The sequence below is a fragment of the Oncorhynchus tshawytscha genome, linkage group LG10 (assembly GCF_018296145.1).
Source record: "Oncorhynchus tshawytscha isolate Ot180627B linkage group LG10, Otsh_v2.0, whole genome shotgun sequence".
NCBI classification, from domain to species: Eukaryota; Metazoa; Chordata; class Actinopteri; order Salmoniformes; family Salmonidae; genus Oncorhynchus; species Oncorhynchus tshawytscha.
This window is the reverse complement of record NC_056438.1, coordinates 141,538-156,212: the sequence shown is the minus strand read 5'-3', so window position 1 is coordinate 156,212 and position 14,675 is coordinate 141,538. Positions and strand designations below refer to the sequence as shown.

At 43.2% G+C, this 14,675-nt stretch overlaps 1 protein-coding gene across 1 annotated transcript in view; it reads right to left on the bottom strand.

Annotated features, from left to right (window-relative positions):
- kif1c (kinesin family member 1C) overlaps positions 1-11,657 on the bottom strand; it is a 95,419-nt gene extending 83,762 nt beyond the window's left edge. The window contains exon 1 of the mRNA XM_042327953.1: positions 11,078-11,657. The gene's annotated coding sequence lies outside the window, so the exon portion shown is untranslated. The remainder of the gene's footprint in view (positions 1-11,077) is intronic.
- Positions 11,658-14,675: the final 3,018 nt, after the last annotated feature.

Here is a 14,675-nt window from a genome sequence, read left to right as displayed (position 1 = left end):
GGAGCACCAAGTCTAGGTCCAAGAGGCTTCTAAACAGCTTTTTACCCCTAAGCCATACGTCTCCTGAACAGCTACTCAAATGGCAACCCAGACTATTTGCAGGTACCTCCTGTATACAGCCCAGCTATTGTTATTTACTGCTGCTCTTTAATTATTTGTTATTTTCTTAACATTTTCTTAAAACGGCATTATTGGTTAAGGGCTTGGAAGTAAGCATTTCACTGTAAGGTCTACCTGTTGTATTCGGCGCATGTGACTAATACACTTTCATTTGATCTATCGGTCTTTAGTCTTCAATCACTCTCTCAGTCTGTCTGTCTCTGTGTGTTGTGGTCTACACCACAGTCTGTGTCTGTGTTTTAACAACATTCCCAACTATCACACAGAATTCACTGGACTGTATATACACGACATGACCGAAAGTATGTGGACACCTGCTCGTCAAACATCTCGTTCCAAAATCATGGGCATTAATATGTAGTTGGTCCCCCTTTGCTGCTATAACAGCCCCCACTCTTCTGGGAAGGCTTTCCACTAGATGTTGGTACATTGCTGTTATAACAGCCTCCACTCTTCTGGGAAGGCTTTCCAGTAGATGTAGGAACATTGCTGCTATAACAGCCCCCACTCTTCTGGGAAGGCTTTCCACTAGATGTTGGAACATTGCTGCTATAACAGCCCCCACTCTTCTGGGAAGGCTTTCCTCTTGATGAAGGAACATTGCTGCTATAACAGCCCCCACTCTTCTGGGAAGGCTTTCCACTAGATGTTGGAACATTGCTGTTATAACAGCCTCCACTCTTCTGGGAAGGCTTTCCACTAGATGTTGGAACATTGCTGTTATAACAACCTCCACTCCTCTGGGAAGGCATTCCACTAGATGTTGGAACATTGCTGCAGGGACTTGCTTCCATTCAGCCACAAGAGCATTAGTGAGGTCGGGCACTGATGCTGGGCGATGAGGTCTGGCTCGCAGTCGGCGTTCCAATTCATCCCAAAGGTGTTCGATAGGGTTGAGGTCAGGGCTCTGAGCAGGCCAGTCAAGTTCTTCCACACCGATCTCACAAACTATTTGTTTGGACTTGGCTTTGTGCACGGGGGCATTGTCATGCTGAAAGAGGAAAGGGTCTCCCCAAACTGTGTGGAAGCACAGAATCATCTAGAATGTATGATGTAGCATTAAGATGTCCCTTCATTGGAACCAATGGGCCTAGCCCGAACCATGAAAAACAACCCCAGACCATTATTCCTCCTCCACCAAACTTTACAGTTGGCACTATGCATTGGGGCAGGTAGCGTTCTCCTGGCATCCGCCAAACCCAGATTCATTCATCAGACTGCCAGATGGTGAAGCGTGATCCATCACTTCAGAGAACGCATTTCCACTGCTCCTGAATCTAGTCACTGAGCTCTACGGGCCGTTCCACTGCTCCTGAATCTAGTCACTGAGCTCTACGGGCCGTTCCACTGCTCCTGAATCTAGTCACTGAGCTCTACGGGCCGTTCCACTGCTCCTGAATCTAAAGTCACTGAGCTCTACGGGCCGTTCCACTGCTCCTGAATCTAGTCACTGAGCTCTACGGGCCGTTCCACTGCTCCTGAATCTAGTCACTGAGCTCTACGGGTTCCACTGCTCCTGAATCTAAAGTCACTGAGCTCTACGGGCCGTTCCACTGCTCCTGAATCTAGTCACTGAGCTCTACGGGCCGTTCCACTGCTCCTGAATCTAGTCACTGAGCTCTACGGGCCGTTCCACTGCTCCTGAATCTAAAGTCACTGAGCTCTACGGGCCGTTCCACTGCTCCTGAATCTAAAGTCACTGAGCTCTACGGGCCGTTCCACTGCTCCTGAATCTAGTCACTGAGCTCTACGGGCCGTTCCACTGCTCCTGAATCTAGTCACTGAGCTCTACGGGCCGTTCCACTGCTCCTGAATCTAAAGTCACTGAGCTCTACGGGCCGTTCCACTGCTCCTGAATCTAGTCACTGAGCTCTACGGGCCGTTCCACTGCTCCTGAATCTAAAGTCACTGAGCTCTACGGGCCGTTCCACTGCTCCTGAATCTAGTCACTGAGCTCTACGGGCCGTTCCACTGAATCTCCTGAATCCACTAGTCACTGAGCTCTACGGGCCGTTCCACTGCTCCTGAATCTAAAGTCACTGAGCTCTACGGGCCGTTCCACTGCTCCTGAATCTAGTCACTGAGCTCTACGGGCCGTTCCACTGCTCCTGAATCTAGTCACTGAGCTCTACGGGCCGTTCCACTGCTCCTGAATCTAAAGTCACTGAGCTCTACGGGCCGTTCCACTGCTCCTGAATCTAAAGTCACTGAGCTCTAATCTAAAGGGCCGGGCCGTTCCACTGCTCCTGAACTAAAGTCACTGAGCTCTACGGGCCGTTCCACTGCTCCTGAACCTAGTCACTGAGCTCTACGGGCCGTTCCACTGCTCCTGAATCTAAAGTCACTGAGCTCTACGGGCCGTTCCACTGCTCCTGAATCTAGTCACTGAGCTCTACGGGCCGTTCCACTGCTCCTGAATCTAGTCACTGAGCTCTACGGGCCGTTCCACTGCTCCTGAATCTAGTCACTGAGCTCTACGGGCCGTTCCACTGCTCCTGAATCTAAAGTCACTGAGCTCTACAGGTCGTTCTACTGCTCCTGAATCTAAAGTCACTGAGCTCTACGGGCCGTTCTATTGCCAATGTTTGTCTATGGAGATTGTATGGCTGTGAGCTCAATTTAATACACCTGTCTAGCATGTGATCCACCACCGCAGTAGCATGTAAACAAAATCAAGTGCACACGCACACAACATATGCACACACACTACGCAAACACACACACACTACGCAAACACACACACACACTATGCAAACACAGGGACAGACAGACACAGGGACAGACAGAGACAGAGATAGACAGACACAGGGACAGACAGACACAGGGACAGACAGACACAGGGACAGACAGACACAGGGACAGACAGACACAGGGACAGACAGAGACAGAGATAGACAGACACAGGGACAGACAGACACAGGGACAGACAGACACAGGGACAGAGACAGAGACAGGGACAGAGACAGAGATAGACAGACACAGGGATAGACAGAAACAGAGACAGACAGAGACAGAGATAGACACAGGGACAGACAGAGACAGGGACAGACAGAGACAGACAGAGACAGAGATAGACACAGGGACAGACAGGGACAGACAGAGATAGACACAGAGATAGACAGAGACAGACAGAGATAGACAGAGACAGGGACAGACAGAGACAGAGATAGACAGACACAGGGATGGACAGACAGACAGAGACAGACACAGAGATAGACAGACACAGGGACAGACAGAGACAGACAGACACAGGGACAGACAGAGACAGACAGAGACAGAGATAGACACAGGGACAGACAGAGACAGGGACAGACAGAGACAGAGACAGACAGACCCAAAATCTTTTGATTTTCAGGTTTGACTCGTATGATCAGGGTTCAAAGACACACAGAACACGTGTGTGTGTGTGTGTGTGTGTGTGTGTGTGTGTGTGTGTGTTAGGTACAGAGTACTGAAGGAGCAGAGTGGAATGTGTTCTAGGAGGAAGAGAGAAACCCTGACATCACAGCAAAGGTATTCTAAAACACACAGTGCTGTGGCCGTGTTTCCAGTGCAGGGTATTATACAGTGCTGTGGCCGTGTTTCCAGTGCAGGGTATTATACAGTGATAGGGCCGTGTTTCCACTGCAGGGTATTATACAGTGAAGGGTATTATACAGTGCTGTGGCCGTGTTTCCAGTGCTGTGGCCGTGTTTCCACTGCAGGGTATTATACAGTGATGTGGCCGTGTTTCCAGTGCAGGGTATTATACAGTGATAGGGCCGTGTTTCCAGTGCAGGGTATTATACAGTGCTGTGGCCGTGTTTCCAGTGCTGGGTATTATACAGTGATGTGGCCGTGTTTCCAGTGCAGGGTATTATACAGTGCTGTGGCTGTGTTTCCAGTGCAGGGTATTATAGTGATAGGGCCGTGTGTAGGGTTGGGTGTTATCCACATTTTCATACTGTCATACCATTTCTGTACCATACCGGGGGAAAACCGTATTACCTGAGGGGATTGGATGTCTCTAGTCTGGATACCAGTCTCTTCATACAGTAGGGGATGGATGTCTCTAGTCTGGGTACCAGTCTCTTGATACAGTAGGGGATGGATGTCTCTAGTCTGGGTACCAGTCTCTTGATACAGTAGGGGATGGATGTCTCTAGTCTGGGTACCAGTCTCTTGATACAGTAGGGGATGGATGTCTCTAGTCTGGGTACCAGCCTCTTGATACAGTAGGGGATGGATGTCTCTAGTCTGGGTACCAGTCTCTTGATACAGTAGGGGATGGATGTCTCTAGTCTGGGTACCAGTCTCTTGATACAGTAGGGGATGGATGTCTCTAGTCTGGGTACCAGTCTCTTGATACAGTAGGGGATGGATGTCTCTAGTCTGGGTACCAGTCTCTTGATACAGTAGGGGATGGATGTCTCTAGTCTGGGTACCAGTCTCTTGATACAGTAGGGGATGGATGTCTCTAGTCTGGGTACCAGTCTCTTGATACAGTAGGGGATGGATGTCTCTAGTCTGGGTACCAGTCTCTTGATACAGTAGGGGATGGATGTCTCTAGTCTGGGTACCAGTCTCTTGATACAGTAGGGGGTGGATGTCTCTAGTCTGGGTACCAGTCTCTTGATACAGTAGGGGATGGATGTCTCTAGTCTGGGTACCAGTCTCTTGATACAGTAGGGGATGGATGTCTCTAGTCTGGGTACCAGTCTCTTGATACAGTAGGGGATGGATGTCTCTAGTCTTGGTACCAGTCTCTTGACACAGTAGGGATTGGATGTCTCTAGTCTGGATAGTTGACCTTCCACTCCTTGCCTCTGCTGCAACCAATAAGCTGGATCTTAACATCTAGCCAATCAGCTAGCAAGATATCAAACCAAGTGCATAGCTGGAGTCCTGAGCTGGACATTTGACACATCTTTGATTTCTGACAGTTATAAGGGGCTGTCAGGGTAGCCTAGTGGTTAGAGTGTTGGACTTGTAACCGAAAGGTTGCAAGTTCAAATCCCCGAGCTGACAAGGTACACATCTGTTGTTCTGCCCCTGAACAGGCAGTTAACCCACTGTTCCTAGGCCGTCATTGAAAATAAGGATTTGTTCTTAACTGACTTGCCTGGTTAAATAAAGGTAAAATAAAAAAATAAACAGTGGTGTCACACGCAGCCGGTATACGGTTCAAACGCTACAAGGCCCAAGCCTAGTGTTAAGGGGTCCACATGCTTCCCATCCAAATCAGAATAATGACCCTCCACCCTATTTCTATAGAGTTATAGCCTAGTGTTAAGGGGTCCACATGCTTCCCATCCAAATCAGAATAATGACCCTCCACCCTATTTCTATAGAGTTATAGCCTAGTGTTAAGGGGTCCAGCCTCCCATCCAAATCAGAATAATGACCCTCCACCCTATTTCTATAGAGTTATAGCCTAGTGTTAAGGGGTCCACATGCTTCCCATCCAAATCAGAATAATGACCCTCCACCCTATTTCTATAGAGTTATAGCCTAGTGTTAAGGGGTCCACATGCTTCCCATCCAAATCAGAATAATGACCCTCCACCCTATTTCTATAGAGTTATAGCCTAGTGTTAAGGGGTCCACATGCTTCCCATCCAAATCAGAATAATGACCCTCCACCCTATTTCTATAGAGTTATAGCCTAGTGTTAAGGGGTCCACATGCTTCCCATCCAAATCAGAATAATGACCCTCCACCCTATTTCTATAGAGTTATAGCCTAGTGTTAAGGGGTCCACATGCTTCCCATCCAAATCAGAATAGTTTGTGCGTATATTGTGACGTTTTGGTCAACAATGTTTTTTTCAGCTGTTTGTGCACACAACATTTTTTCTCGAGGCAAGCCAAATTTCGGTTGCCGAAGTTTATACCCCTTCAGCGGTCATTGGTCAACAGTAGGGATTCTTCAATGAAGAGTTTGTTGTCGTTCAACAATAGACGACTCATTTTCATGCACATGTTTTCATTGGGAAATACTGCACCAAACATCTTTGTTAGATGTAAAATTGTGCGACTAAGATCTCCTCAGCAAAAAACTTTGAAATGAATGACGGATTTCCTGAGTCATCTCAGGTTCATTCGGACTCATTTTCATGAAGTGTATATTGGCTACGGCATCTCAAAATGGACAAACAGTACTATTACCGCTTTTTTTCAGTTTTTTCAAGCGAAGGTCTTTTAAGGAGTATGGAGCACCCTTGTTCGGTTCACCTCGCCAAGTTCGGTTCACCTCGCCGATTTCGGCTGATGCCTTTACAAGCCTTTAGAAACATACGCACTTAGGCTAAAACAAAGGATGCGTAATCCTTAGGGTCCAGTAGGATCTGAGTGTTTTAAACTGTTTAGAGAGAACAACCCATAACTACTGTAAGAACCCAAGTCTAAGATGTGGAAGGACCACCAGAGGGCAGGCTGCTCCCATAGACAGTAGCCCGGCCCGGCATGTGAGTCAAGGTGATCAGAGGCAATTAAGCACAGCTGACTGTACTAATGAGCTATTCTCTTTCCCCTATAAGAGAGAGGAGGGAACCGGCAGAGGAGAGAGGAGGGAACCGGCAGAGAAAAGTGAAGGGAACCGGCAGAGAGGAGTGAAAGAAAAGAGTGCTTGCTTCTCCAAATGAGAGGACGGTACCTTTCGGAAGGGAGAAGTAGGGGACAAACTACTTCTGGGGAATGGCCACCACAGATCCACACCACCACCTGAAGGGAGCTCTCCACGGACGGACCGTTAAACCGGTGACACACCTGTGATGTATGTTATAGTCTAAAGATACTCTCCTTATGTTCCTTGTTCTTGTAAAGGAAGAACATGTGTTTTCAGATCATCCTTGATTGTTGGAGTGTTTAATAAATAAATAGATAGAGAATAAATAGAGAAAACTTGTTTCCGACTCGTTTATTCCACCTTTTCACTTTAGAGCGACCTCAAAGTATGTGGTCCGCTCACAAAGACTACAGTTATACAGTTTGTCTTGTTTTTAAACTGTTTAGAGAACCCATAACACTGGTCTAAGACTACAGTTTGTCCTGTTTAATCACCCAGCTGTTAGAAGTTCTGAGAGATGCTGCCTTAAACACATCACCACTAAACAGGTTTAGGTCTGAAGGAGACAGAGAGAAACAGACAAAAGGTGAGAGAGAGAGAGGGAGACAGACAGATGACTGATGGAATGTAGTATTGATGGTGTATCAGGCTGCTTGCTGTCTGTCCAGCTGTCACAATGTGCTTCTACAACCTACTCCTTTAATGTACACAGACAGATACCCATCCCTAGGCCCTCCACCCTATGTCTATAGTTATAATGACCCTCCACCCTATGTCTATAGTTATAATGACCCTCCACCCTATGTCTATAGTTATAATGACCCTCCACCCTATGTCTATAGTTATAATGACCCTCCACCCTATTTCTATAGTTATAATGGCCCTCCACCCTATTTCTATAGTTATAATGACCCTCCACCCTATTTCTATAGTTATAATGACCCTCCACCACCCCCTCCACCCTATTTCTACCCTATTTCTATAGTTATAATGACCCTAGAGTTATAATGACCCTCCACCCTATTTCTATAGACCCCCTCCACCCTCCACCCTATTTCTATAGTTATAATGACCCTCCACCCTATTTCTATAGTTATAATGACCCTCCACCCTATTTCTATAGTTATAATGACCCTCCACCCTATTTCTAGTTATAATGACCCTCCACCCTATTTCTACCCTATTTCTAGTTATAATGACCCTCCACCCTATTTCTATAGTTATAATGACCCTCCACCCTATTTCTATAGTTATAATGACCCTCCACCCTATTTCTAGTTATAATGACCCTCCACCCTATTTCTATAGAGTTATAATGACCCTCCACCCTATTTCTCCACCCTATTTCTATAGTTATAATGACCCTCCACCCTATTTCTATAGTTATAATGACCCTCCACCCTATTTCTAGTTATAATGACCCTCCACCCTATTTCTATAGAGTTATAATGACCCTCCACCCTATTTCTAGTTATAATGGCCCTCCACCCTATTTCTATAGTTATAATGACCCTCCACCCTATTTCTATAGTTATAATGACCCTCCACCCTATTTCTATAGTTATAATGACCCTCCACCCTATTTCTATAGTTATAATGACCCTCCACCCCCTATATTTCTAGTCTATAGTTATAATGACCCTCCACCCTATTTCTAGTTATAATGACCCTCCACCCTATTTCTATAGACCCTCCACCCTATTTCTAGTTATAATGACCCTCCACCCTATTTCTATAGTTATAATGACCCTCCACCCTATTTCTAGTTATAATGACCCTCCACCCTATTTCTATAGAGTTATAATGACCCTCCACCCTATTTCTAGTTATAATGGCCCTCCACCCTATTTCTATAGTTATAATGACCCTCCACCCTATGTCTATAGTTATAATGACCCTCCACCCTATTTCTATAGTTATAATGACCCTCCACCCTATTTCTATAGTTATAATGACCCTCCACCCTATTTCTATAGTTATAATGACCCTCCACCCTATTTCTATAGTTATAATGACCCTCCACCCTATTTCTATAGTTATAATGACCCTCCACCCTATTTCTATAGTTATAATGACCCTCCACCCTATTTCTATAGTTATAATGACCCTCCACCCTATTTCTATAGTTATAATGACCCTCCACCCTATTTCTATAGTTATAATGACCCTCCACCCTATTTCTATAGTTATAATGACCCTCCACCCTATTTCTATAGTTATAATGACCCTCCACCCTATTTCTATAGTTATAATGACCCTCCACCCTATTTCTATAGTTATAATGACCCTCCACCCTATTTCTATAGTTATAATGACCCTCCACCCTATTTCTATAGTTATAATGACCCCCTCCACCCTATTTCTATAGTTATAATGACCCTCCACCCTATTTCCACCCTATTTCTATAGTTATAATGACCCTCCACCCTATTTCTATAGTTATAATAACCCTCCACCCTATTTCTATAGTTATAATGACCCTCCACCCTATTTCTATAGTTATAATGACCCTCCACCCTATTTCTATAGTTATATGTGTGTGTGTTATATGTGTGTGTGTATATGTGTGTGTGTGTGTGTGTGTGTGTGTGTGTGTGTGTGTGTGTGTGTGTGTGTGTGTGTGTGTGTGTGTGTGTGTGTGTGAGTAACAGAGAGTGTGTGTGTGTGTGTGTGTGTGTGTCAGTGCTTTATGGCAGTAATAATTGTAATAATTGTGATGACATCACATCGATGAAGGACAGAGACTTTAAGACAAATGGCACCCTATTCCCTATATAGTGCACTACGTGGTTAGAGCGTTGGACTAGTAACCGGAAGGTTGCAAGATCGAATCCCCGAGCTGACAAAGTAAAAAAATCTGTCATTCTGCCCCTGAACAAGGCAGTTAACCCACTGTTCCTAGGTCAGTTAACCCACTGTTCCTGGGCCGTCATTGAAAATAAGAATGTGTTCTTAACTGACTTGCCTAGTTAAATAAAGGTCTAAAGAAAAAAATCGTCCAAAAACACAGATTTCCGATTGTTATGCAAACTTGAAATCGGCCCTAATTAATTGGCCATTCAGATTAATCGGTGAACTGAACTGAACTGACCCTGTATATAGTCCCCTTCCCCCTATACATATCTACCTCCATCACTCCAGTATCCCTGTCTCCTTCCTCCTATACATATCTACCTCCATCACTCCAGTATCCCTGTCTCCTTCCCCCTATACATATCTACCTCCATCACTCCAGTATCCCTGTCTCCTTCCTCCTATACATATCTACCTCCATCACTCCAGTATCCCTGTCCCTTCCCCCTATACATATCTACCTCCATCACTCCAGTATCCCTGTCTCCTTCCCCCTATACATATCTACCTCCATCACTCCAGTATCCCTATCTCCTTCCTCCCTATACATATCTACCTCCATCACTCCAGTATCCCTGTCCCCTTCCCCCTATACATATCTACCTCCATCACTCCAGTATCCCTGTCTCCTTCCCCCTATACATATCTACCTCCATCACTCCAGTATCCCTGTCTCCTTCCCCCTATACATATCTACCTCCATCACTCCAGTATCCCTGTCTCCTTCCCCCTATACATATCTACCTCCATCACTCCAGTATCCCTGTCTCCTTCCCCCTATACATATCTACCTCCATCACTCCAGTATCCCTGTCTCCTTCCCCCTATATATATCTACCTCCATCACTCCAGTATCCCTGTCTCCTTACCCCTATACATATCTACCTCCATCACTCCAGTATCCCTGTCTCCTTCCCCTATACATATCTACCTCCATCACTCCAGTATCCCTGTACATATCTACCTCCATCACTCCAGTATCCCTGTACATTGGTTATATGATACCTGAAATATTTCCTGTATATAGTATGCTTACTTAATTGTATTTTTCTTATTCTTATTTCTCCTGTGTTTTTTTCTAGTAATACATTGTTATTGATTATTGCTTTGTTGGGTTTTGAGTTCGCAAGAAAGGCATTTCACTGTAGTTGTTCATGTGACATTACAACTGGAAACCTGAAACTTAACAGGCTGGACCTCCGGCAGGTCCACGTGATCCCTCAGGCGACGTCAGCAGAGACGGGCTTGGTGCCACCAGGGCCAGCGAGACTACCGACAGTCAGTCAGGGTGGCATTTAGAACGATCTGACTAGGTGACTTTAATCATAATCTAATTTGTTGTCCTAAAACTATGTCAAAAAAAATAAAAAAAATAAAAAACAATTGCTGTAAATAAACGCGTCATAGCCTGAAGGATGATTGGAATGTTTCTGATTAACTCTAGAGTTACTGATCACACACACCGTGTCTCTGAGCTGGCCAGGCCTACCCGTCCGGTCCCGTGTCTCTGAGCGGATCAGGCCTACAGGGCTGGTCCCCAGACCAAGTTATGACTCACCTTTACTGGAGAACAAATGGTGGGTCTAGTGGCTCAGCGACGTCCAGTTAGATAATCCTCGTCATGCCCCGTTACCGCACCAGACAGAAATAAGAACCACGGAGAAAAGTGTTTCAGAAGTTGGGTGGGGGCGCTGTGTCCTTTAGGCGAATTACAACTCCTCGCGACCTGAAAGTAAAAGTTCCCAAACGATTAAAAGTGTCGTTAATACAGGGAGATTAAGTGTCGATGAGAGAGGATTTAGTCCCGGGAGAGAGAAACGGAAAGTTTAGCGTCGGCCGATCGGTGTGGTCTGATCTCGGATTGGGCTGAATCACTGCAGAGGAAAAGGCAGGCAGAGTTCTGGTCCCGTTAACGTTCTGTCTGTCCAGTGAACCGGAGTTAGTTTGACCTCAGGTCCCGGTCTGACAGCTGGACGGGGAAGTCCTCTCTCCGTTATTTACCGGGCCGGTTGGAAAGGAAAAATAAAAATAAAAAATAAAAAAATAAAGTGTGCGGCCCTCGCCTCAAGCGCTCCTCCTCTCCTCACCTCTCGCACTACTCAGAGGAACCAGCCGGTCGCCATCACCCGCGTGACGTCAGGGGTAGGACCGGACCGCGAGCTCAGTTAAAGGGGCAGTGTATTCGGGTGTGTTAGAGCAGGGCTCGAGCAAAAACCTGCGCACACAGTAGCGCTCCAAATCAAATCAAATGGTATTAGTCACATGCGCCGAATACAACAGGTGTAAACATTAACGTGAAACACTTACTTACAAGCCCTTAACCAACAATGTGGTTTTAAGAAAAATAAGAGTTAAGAAAATAGTTACTAAATAAACTAATGTTTAAAAAATAGTAACACAATAAAATAACAATAACGAGGCTATATACAGGGGGTGGTACCGAGTCAATGTGCGGGAGTACAGGTTAGTTGAGGTCATTGAGGTCATATGAGGAGGGTTGACCAAATTAAAACAAATGTGTCACATGTGCGGAATACAACTGGTGTAGACTTTACCGTGAAATACAACTAATAAGGTATTTGAGGTAGATATGTACATGAAGGTAAAGTGACTAGGCATCAGGATAGATAATAATAAGGTATTTGAGGTAGATATGTACATGAAGGTAAAGTGACTAGACATCAGGATAGATAATAATAAGGTATTTGAGGTAGATATGTACATGAAGGCAGGGTAAAGTGACTAGACATCAGGATAGATAATAATAAGGTATTTGAGGTAGATATGTACATGAAGGCAGGGTAAAGTGACTAGACATCAGGATAGATAATAATAAGGTATTTGAGGTAGATATGTACATGAAGGTAAAGTGACTAGACATCAGGATAGATAATAATAAGGTATTTGAGGTAGATATGTACATGAAGGCAGGGTAAAGTGACTAGACATCAGGATAGATAATAAGGTATTTGAGGTAGATATGTACATGAAGGCAGGGTAAAGTGACTAGGCATCAGGATAGATAATAAGGTATTTGAGGTAGATATGTACATGAAGGCAGGGTAAAGTGACTAGGCATCAGGATAGATAATAAGGTATTTGAGGTAGATATGTACATGAAGGCAGGGTAAAGTGACTAGGCATCAGGATAGATAATAATAAGAGTAAAATACAGAATGTGTAATGTGTGTATATATACTATAGCAGGAAAATTGTGTCTATAAACCTGTCATAACTAATAGCTGTTTTTAACCTGTCATAAACTAATAGCTGTCTATAAACCTGTTATAAACTATTAACTGAGGGAAAGTGTGTGTCTATAAACCTGTCATAAACTAATAGCTGTCTATAAACCTGTTATAAACTAATAGCTGTCTATAAACCTGTCATAAACTAATAGCTGTCTATAAACCTGTTATAAACTAATAGCTGTCTATAAACCTGTTATGAACTAATAGCTGTCTATAAGCCTGTTATAAACTAATAGCTGTCTATAAACCTGTTATAAACTAATAGCTGTCTATAAACCTGTTATGAACTAATAGCTGTCTATAAGCCTGTTATAAACTAATAGCTGTCTATAAACCTGTTATGAACTAATAGCTGTCTATAAACCTGAAATAAACTAATAGCTGTCTATAAACCTGTAATAAACTAATAGCTGTCTATAAACCTGTCATAAACTAATAGCTGTCTATAAACCTGTTCTAAACTAATAGCCTGAGAAAAAGTGTGTGTCTATATACCTGTCATAAACTAATAGCTGTCTATAAACTTGTTATAAACTAATAGTTGTCTATAAACCTGTTATAAACTAATAGCTGTCTATAAACCTGTTATAAACTATTAGCTGAGGGAAAGTGTGTGTCTATAAACCTGTCATAAACTAATAGCTGTCTATAAACCTGTTATAAACTAATAGCTGTCTATAAACCTGTCATAAACTAATAGCTGTCTATAAACCTGTTATAAACTAATAGCCTGAGAAAAAGTGTGTGTCTATAAACCTGTTATAAACTAATAGCTGTCTATAAACCTGTTATAAACTAATAGCTGTCTATAAACCTGTTATAAACTATTAGCTGAGGGAAAGTGTGTGTCTATAAACCTGTCATAAACTAATAGCTGTCTATAAACCTGTTATAAACTAATAGCCTGAGAAAAAGTGTGTGTCTATAAACCTGTTAAAAACTAATAGCTGTCGATAAACCTGTTATAAACTAATAGCCTGAGAAAAAGTGTGTGTCTATAAACCTGTTATAAACTAATAGCCTGAGAAAAAGTGTGTGTCTATAAACCTGTCATAAACTAATAGCTGTCTATAAACCTGTCATAAACTAATAGCTGTCTATAAACCTGTCATAAACTAATAGCTGTCTATAAACCTGTTATAAACTAATAGCTGTCTATAAACCTGTTATAAACTAATAGCTGTCTATAAACCTGTTATAAACTAATAGCTGTCTATAAACCTGTTATAAACTAATAGCTGTCTATAAACCTGTTATAAACTATTAGCTGAGGGAAAGTGTGTGTCTATAAACCTGTTATAAACTAATAGCCTGAGAAAAAGTGTGTGTCTATAAACCTGTTATAAACTATCAGCTGAGGGAAAGTGTGTGTCTATAAACCTGTCATAAACTAATAGCTGTCTTTAAACCTGTTATAAACTAATAGCTGTCTATAAACGCGTTATAAACTAATAGCTGTCTATAAACCTGTTATAAACTAATAGCTGTCTATAAACGTGTTATAAACTATTAGCTGAGGGAAAGTGTGTGTCTATAAACCTGTCATAAACTAATAGCTGTCTATAAACCTGTTATAAACTAATAGCTCTCTATAAACATGTTATAAACGAATAGCTGTCTATAAACCTGTTATAAACTATTAGCTGAGGGAAAGTGTGTGTCTATAAACCTGTGATAAACTAATAGCTGTCTATAAACCTGTTATAAACTAATAGCTGTCTATAAACCTGTGATAAACTAATAGCTGTCTATAAACCTGTTATAAACTATTAGCTGAGGGAAAGTGTGTGACTATAAACCTGTCATAAACTAATAGCTGTCTATAAACCTGTTATAAACTAATAGCTGTCTATAAACCTGTTATAAACTAATAGCTGTCTATAAACCTGTCATAAACGAATAGCT